Source organism: Arachis ipaensis, chromosome B08 (assembly GCF_000816755.2).
Source record: "Arachis ipaensis cultivar K30076 chromosome B08, Araip1.1, whole genome shotgun sequence".
Lineage (NCBI taxonomy): Eukaryota > Viridiplantae > Streptophyta > Magnoliopsida > Fabales > Fabaceae > Arachis > Arachis ipaensis.
In genome coordinates, this window is record NC_029792.2 from 44,177,336 (window position 1) to 44,185,963 (window position 8,628).

Genomic DNA, 8,628 nt, shown 5'->3' on the forward strand with positions numbered 1-8,628 from the left:
GTGGATTTTATGGAGCTACAGAACTCGAAATGGCGCGCTTCTAATTGCGTTGGAAAGTAGACATCCAGGGCTTTCCAGAAATGTATAATAGTCCATACTTTGCCCAAGTTTAGATGACGCAAACTGGCGTTCAACGCCAGTTCTCTGCCCAATTCTGGCGTCCAGCGCCAGAAACAAGTTGGAAAGTGGAGTTCAACGCCCAAACTGGCACCAAAACTGGCGATCAACTCCAGGAATGACCTCTACACATGTAGCACTCAAGCTCAGCCCAAGCACACATCAAGTGGGCCCCGGAAGTGGATTTATGCATCAATTACTTACTTCTGTAAACCCTAGTAGCTAGTTTATTATAAATAGGACATTTTACTATTGTATTTGACATCTTTTGATCATATTTTCATCTATTGATCACGTTTTGGGGACTGGCCATCTCGGCCATGCCTGGACCTTTCACTTATGTATTTTTAATGGTAGAGTTTCTACACTCCATAGATTAAGGTGTGGAGCTCTGCTGTTCCTCAAAGATTAATGCAAAGTACTACTGTTTTCTATTCAATTCATCTTATTTCGCTTCTAAGATATTCATTCGCACTTTAATCTGAATGTGATGAACGTGACAATCATCATCATTCCCTATGAACGCGTGCCTGACAACCACTTCCGTTCTACCTTCGACTGAATGAGTATCTCTTAGATCTCTTAATCAGAATCTTCGTGGCGTAAGCTAGAACGATGACGGCATTCAAGAGAATCCAGAAGGTCTAAACCTTGTCTGTGGTATTCCGAGTAGGATTCAATGATTGAATGACTGTGACGAGCTTCAAACTCGCGATTGCCGGGTGTAGTGACAGACGCAAAAGGATAGTAAATCCTATTCCAGCAGGATCGAGAACCGACAGATGAATAGCCGTGCCGTGACAGGGTGCGTTGACCATTTTCACTGAGAGGATAAGATGAAACCATTGACAAGGGTGATGCCTCCAGACGATTAGCCGTGCCGTGACACGGCATTTGGATTATTTTCCTGAGAGAAGACCGAAAGTAGCCATTGACAATGGTGATGTATCACATAAAGCCAGACATGGAAAGGAGTAAGACTGATTGGATGAAGATAGCAGGAAAGCAGAGGTTCAGAGGAACGAAAGCATCTCTATTCGCTTATCTGAAATTCTCACCAGTGATTTACATAAGTATTTCTATCCCTATTTTATTAATTAATTTCGAAAACCCCATTACTATTTTATATCTGCCTGACTGAGATTTACAAGGTGACTATAGCTTGCTTCATACCAACAATCTCCGTGGGATTCGACCCTTACTCACGTAAGGTATTACTTGGACAACCCAGTGCACTTGCTAGTTAGTTATGCGAAGTTGTGAAGATATGTTTAGACCATGGTTCTGTGCATCCGTTTTTGGTGCCATCGCCAGGGAATCAATTTCGAATAATAATTCACAACCTGAGTAACAATTTCACATACCAGTCGCCTTACATGCTTCCCTAGTACATGACACCCAAGAGTTACGCGAGCATTGCGCAAGCACTGCGCAAAGCATGCAGTTATCTCCACGCGTGTGCGCGCTGTGACGCGTACGCGTCCCATACCTGTCTACCAATCCACGCGTACGCGTGGGTGGCGCTTACGCGCCCCTCTTCTTTTCTGTCCCTCCACGCGTATGCGTGTTGTGCGCGCGCGCGTCACTTCCCGGACGCAGGTAATGGACAAGCGCACCCGGTTTCACCTTTTGTTTTCAATTCCCCTCTTCCACTCTCTTCTTCCTCTCTTCCTCCTTTCTTCTTCCTTTCCTCTTCACCACTTCCCTCGCTCACTACCACTGGCGACTCCACCCACTGGTGACCACCACTTCCGGCGGTCTCACTTTTTCTCTCCTCTTCTCTCTCTCTCTCTCTCTCCTCTCTTTCTTACATTTCTTCTCTCCTATCTCCACTTGCACCTTACCTTCTCTTTCCCCTCTCAAGGTCATATCTTTCCCCCTTCCCTTTATCTTTGCCTTATTTCTTTTCTTCTTACTTGCATTTATTTACTCTCTCTTATTTCTTTTAGTTGCACTTTGTTAAATTTGTTCTTGTTTATTTGCTTTCTTTCTATTTCCTATTTTTCATGGATGTTGAAATTTGAGTTACCTCTTGCTTTGATGGGTTAGTTTGTTACCTTTTAAATCCTTTATAATTATGTGATGTTGTTTTGATGTTGGGTATATCATTTTTGGGTATTGTATTTTTGCATTTATTCAATGTGCTTATGGTTTGAATGTTGCATGCCAAGTATTTTTTGAATTGCACCTATCACATTTTTAGTCAATTTTGACACTATGCTTTCAATTTGGTGCTCTTCTCTCAACACACTTGCCTTCTTATTGTACATTGAGCTTATTGCACTTCATCTTTACCATTCATATGTGCATACCCATGACTTGCTTCCTTAGGTCATATTGCAAGAATTGTGTTTCAACCCTCTCTAACTCCACTTTATTCCTTTTGCATGCTTTATTGTCTTGAAGTTAGATTAGGTAATTGATTTTCTTGCGCTCTTTATCTTTCTTGCATATGTCACTTTGGGTTGTTAGAGATGCTTGAGTTCATTCTTCTCATGCCTTACTTGCATGCCTTTCTCACTATTGGATCCCATGCTAGTGCATTGCTCCATGTTTCAGTGGTTGTCTTGCTTGCATGTTGCAGCTGTCATGTTTTCAAGATACATTTTCTTTTGTGGCACTTCTCTCACTAGCATGTTATAATTCAAGTGTAGTTTTTTTTAGTTTAATGTCTTCTCTTTCTCCTCTTCTTTTTCAGATGGCCATAAAAAAGGGCAAGAAAAAGACACCGAAGAAGTCGCCTACCAAAAGGGAACCTCAAAGATCCACTGCCAAGGCGCACCATGCACCCAAGGCCAAGCCTCTCCCCAATAAGGCACGAAGCATCATTAATATTGATGAACAAGAGAAGGACAACCCTGCGAGGGACCACACTAGGTTTCCCAACCGCTATTGTGAGCTCATGTTCCCCATCATGATTGCACGGAATTATCATTATGAACCTCTTCTTACCCCTCCGGGTTATATAGTTCAGTTTGTCATACCTCGCATTGAGCGGCGAGGATGGGAATTTCTCATGAGGAGACCATAAGAAGCCAATCTCTCGTGGGTGGTGAAGTTCTACACTAATTACCACTCCCCTTCACTTTAGACTATTTTTGTGCGCCGGAAGCAAATTTCTAGTCTCCGAAAAAGCTATTCAAGAAGTACTTAGAGTCTTACCTGTACCAGATGAGGTAGATGGTTACCATGAGGCCCTCCGCCAGCGTGATGACTTCAAATTTGTTTTTGATTGGGACGCTGTCCACTGGGTTATTGTCGAACCGGATACATTTTGGACCCGAAGGAGACTCAAGCCCCGACCTAAGGGCATTCTTGCACGCTTTCTAACCATAGAGGCTCGAGCATGGACCCAGATCTTGTCTCATTACGTGTTTCCCAGTACTCACGAGACGTTGACCACCACAGACCTAGCCTTGCTAGTATGGTGCGTACTCACGGAGCGGCCAGTTAACATTGCTCGCCTCATCCACCAAGCCATGGGTTGTGTTCATACCAAGGGTAACCTACCTTTCCCTGCTTTGGTGACGGAGTTAGTTGCTACTGCTGGTGTTCCCTGGGAGACTAAGGATCGGAAAGCAATGATTCCGGTAGAGGGCGACGTCGTCCCAACCGGAAAATATCTCAAGCCTCCGGCGGAACCCGAAAACCTTGATATAACTATCCCCTCGGATATCCCTACCACTTCTGCTGCACCATAAAGAGCTTCCCACCAACGGCTTGAAGATCTCCATAAGAAGATGGATAGATATGAACGGCGGAACCAATGCCGGTTTGCTTATATAAAGAAGCTTTTGAGTTTTGTGACCCCTTCTACGGAGGAACCGGAGATCTCCACATCCACCTCGTACTTAAGTGAAGAGAGCATTCACGAATGGGATAGTGGAAGTTCCAAACCCGACCACCCCTTGCAAATTGCTAGTAGCACGAAGGGCCGTGCTAATTCTTAAGTGTGGGGAGGTCGTTGAAGAGCGGAAGATTGACGGTTTAGAATTCAGAATAAATTCTCATTGCAAGTATAGTTTCTAAACCAAGCAATCAACCTTTCTTACAAACGTTTTGGTTGTCACAAGTAACAAACCCCTAAATAAATTGATAACCGAAGTATTTAAACCTCGGGTCGTCTTCTCAAGGAACTGCAAGGAAGTATGTTCTTATTATTGGTTATGAGTTTTGTAAATTGGGGTTTTGAAAGTAAGGAACAAGTAATTTAAATGACAAATAAAATAAATAAATAACTGTAAAATAAACCTTTGGCAAGGTATGAGAATTTTTTGGAAGTCCTATCCTAGTTATCCTTATCAATGGTGATGAGAATTGAATTTTAATCCCACTTAGTTAGCGTTTACTAAAGCAAAGGAAGATCAAGTGGACCAATTAGTTTGATCCTCAGGTCCTAGTCGATTCCTAAGAAAAGACTAGAGTTATTGGAGTTTAATTCAATTGATAAAAATAACAATTATCAATCACGATGAGTTTGACAACTCAAGAGTTACCAATTAATCAACCAAGCCAAAAGGAAGAAAATGTAAATTGTTAATGTAAATAAAGGAAAGCAATCATAATTCTGGAATACCTCAAATCATATTAAATAGAAAATCAAATCTTAAACATGAATGGTTCATAAGCCAATTTGGCAACAAAAGTAATTAAAGGAAAGCATTAAAATATCTGAAAGCAAAAGGAAAATATAAAGTAAAGGAATATTGAACCTGATAAGGAGTTGGAATGGTAGATTGAAATAATAAGAAATCCTAATCCTAAAACCTAAGAGAGAGGAGAGAACCTCTCTCTCTAAAAGCTACATCTAAAACTATGAAAAGTGAATAATTGGAGATCTCTCTCAATATGGATGCATTTTCCCACTTCATAACCTCTAATCTGTGCCTTCTGGACTTGGATCTAGGCCAAAAAGGGCTTCAGAAATTGCTGGGAGCGTTTTCTGTAATTTCTGGTGCGTGGCGTCTGTCACGCGTCCACGTGGGTCACGCGGTCGCGTCATCTGGAGTTTTCCTTGTCACGTGTTCACCTCGGTCATGCGTCCGCGTCATCTGTGTTCTGCTTAAGACGCGCGTCCGCGTCAGTCACGCGTTTGCGTCGCTGCCAATTCTTCAAAAACTCCATTTTGTGCTTTCTTTCCATTTTTGTATGTTTTCTTTCCATCCTTTAAGTCATTCCTGCCTTTAGAATATCTAAAACTAATTAACACACAAATCACGGCATCGAATGGTAATAAAGGGTAGTTAAAATAAATAATTTTAAAGCATAGGAAACATGTATTTCACATATATCACATAATAAGGAAGGGAAAGTAAAACCATGTAATTTACATGAATAAGTGAGTGAAGGATTGAATAAATCTCTTGAATTGAGCATAATATATATCATAAAATATGGATTTATCAACCTCCCCACACTTAAACACTAGCATGTCCTCATGCTAAGTCCAAGATAAAGAGTAAGGTAAGGTTAAAGTGGTGGAATCTCATGCAATGCAATCTATCTAAATACAACTACCTAAATGAGTCATGCAATTCTAATTTTTATTCACTTGTATATAAAACTTACATGTAGTTAAATTAATTCACATTCTCAAGGAATCATATATGCATAGCCAACCTTAGATAATGTTAAGGCACTTTACAATTGAGATGGGTAAAAATATTTTTCAAACTTGCGAGACAATTAACAATTTAAGCAGAGATATATGGTGATGAGCTATTGAACCCTCACTGGATTTTGTGTTTACTCTCTAGTCACTCAGTGTTTATTGGGTTAATCACTCTATTCTTCTTTTTATCCTTACTTTCTATAACTTTGTTCTTCATCTAACAAATCAACACTTATAGAATATAGACATACAAAAATTATGAGGTCTTTTTCAAGGTTGTAATGGGGCCAAGGTAAAGGTAAGGGTATATGTATAAGGCTAAGTGAGCTAATAAGTGAATCCTTGATTAGTTTAAGATCTCACCTAACATACATATTTTGTAATTCCAAGTTTCATAACCTATTTGCCCAACTTTTCTCACTTTGTATGGCAAGCTCATGCATTTAAATTTTATCCCATGTGCATTGGTTCTTTTTATTTTGCAATTGGGGAGTTTTTGTATCCCCTTATTTAAATACTGAAAATAAACTTTTTTTTTAATACACATGGTAATTCAATTGATTTCACATGATCATGCTTCCCAAAATGTTTATTTTGAGTATTTTTATTCTTTTTAACTTTCTACCTTTGTTTCTATCATCCATGTTCCCATAAAGTTCCCCACACTTAAACAATACACAATTTCTATCTTAAGCTAACCAAGGATTCAACTTGGGATTTTTATTTTGTTTTTCTGCTTAAGCTTAGTAATGTGGTTTATATAACAAGAGGGGATTAAAAAGCTCAAAGGGACTAACAAGGGTGATGTAAAAGGTAGGCTTATTTGGGATAAGTGAGCTTAAACAAGTAATGGCCTCAATCATCTCTTAGTATGTATCTATACTCTATAATTGGACATATAGATTAAAACAAAGCAAAGAACATCAGAAATAAAAAGAAGGGCGAAACACATAGGAATAAAAATTATGGTTTGAATGTAACCATACAATTAAGCTCAAAACTCACAGGCTGTGTGTTCTCTAGCTCAAAAAATCATATATCAGTTATATATGTCATGCAAGTAAAATTTAAGAGTTCCCATTATTCTCAATGTAAAATTTCTTGGGTGGCTTTAAAGTTTTAGTGTTCCTCTTTGATGAAATGTTGTTAACTAACTAACATGTTATGTTCTATATACAAGGTGTGTGGATTGTTTTTATTCTATTAAAGTCTCTAGTTTACTTCCTTTGTATTTTCAATTTAAACCAAACTATCATATGCTAAAAGGGATAAACTATACTAATTAATCCACATATTCTATAACTAATAAGTTGGAATTGCAACTAAACTAACTGGCTAATGGTATAAACTAAAGTGAAAAATGCAGAAAGTAGAGTAAAAACACATAAAAAGAACAATGTATAAGTACTAAAAGATAAAAATAAAAATAAAGATAAAAATACAGAAAAATAACCAAAATAAAATAAAAGAGTCTGTAGTGGTTCACCAAAAAATGCGCCAGAGATGGCGACCTCCCCACACTTAAAATAAAGCATCGTCCTCGATGCTCACTCAAGCCGGGTGTGAAGGAGTGTCATCACTGGAAGGATGGGCTGCTGGAGTCTCGGTGGTGGCCTGAGGGTCTGCAGACTGGATGAGGGTAGGAGGATCTGTCTGCTGTAGAGGAGGTTCTGACTGGATAGAAATCTCTGTATCGGTGGCCTGAATCTGCTGTGGCTCCTCCTGCTGTAGCGCAACCTGCTCCGGTCCTGGCTGTGCAGCCTGGGTGGGTGTCTCCTCCTCGTGAGCGTCCTCCTCCACCTCAGATGTATCAGAAGGGGTGTCAGGCTCGGAGGGGATGTCGCCGCCGAAACGGATCATCAACTTGACGTGCTCATAGCGTCGCTTGTTGTGACGCTCTGATAAACCACTATTTTATGGTTTATCTTTTGCTCAATTGAGTGGATTTTATCAACTCTTTACCCACTTATTCATAATATTTGCATGGTTTTATATTTTCTTCCTGATTTTGTGCTATGATTGAAAACATGCTTCTTTGATCTTATATTTGCTTATTATTAATCCTCTCTTATTATCATTAGATGCCTTGATATGTTTGTTAAGTGTTTTCAGAGATTATAGGGCAGGAATGGCTTGGACGATGGAAAGGAAGCATGCAAAAGTGGAAGGAATACAAGAAGTTGGAGAAACTGCTAAGCTGTCCAGCCTGACCTCTTCGCACTCAAACAGCTATAACTTTAGCTACAGAGGTCCAAACGACGCGGTTCCAGTTGCATTCGAAAGCTAACGTCCGGGGCTTCGATTTGATATATAAAATGTTATAGTTTCCCTGAAACTAGGTGATGCGACCGCGTGATCCATGCGGCCGCATCGCAGTGACGAAAATCCAGCGTGGCAAAATCCGAAACCAGCGAATTCTGGACTGTTTCTGACCCAGTTTGCGGCCTAGAAAATACAGATTAGAGGCTATAAAGTGGGAGACTGTATCCATTCAAAAGGAGGCTCTCATATTCACAATTTTAGGAGTAGATGTAGCTTTTAGAGAGAGAGGTTCTCTCCTCTCTCTTAGGATTAGGATTTAGGATTTCTCTTAGTTTTAGGAGTGCCTCTAAATCCCAGGTTCAATGTTCCTTTAATTTATGTTTCTCTTTTATTTTGATACTTTTATTTGCATTTGATTTATGTTGTTCAATTGGCTTATGAACTTTTCATGATTAAGATTTGAATGTTCTATTTATTATAATTCGAGGTATTTCAGATTCAAGATTTCTTTCTTTTATTTATGTTACTGTTGCTTCCCATCTGAAGGCATTTTTATTCCAGCAAATTTACTTTTCCTCTTTTGGTCTTGGTTAAGGAATCAGTAACTCAGGAGTTATCCAACTCAATAGCATAATTGT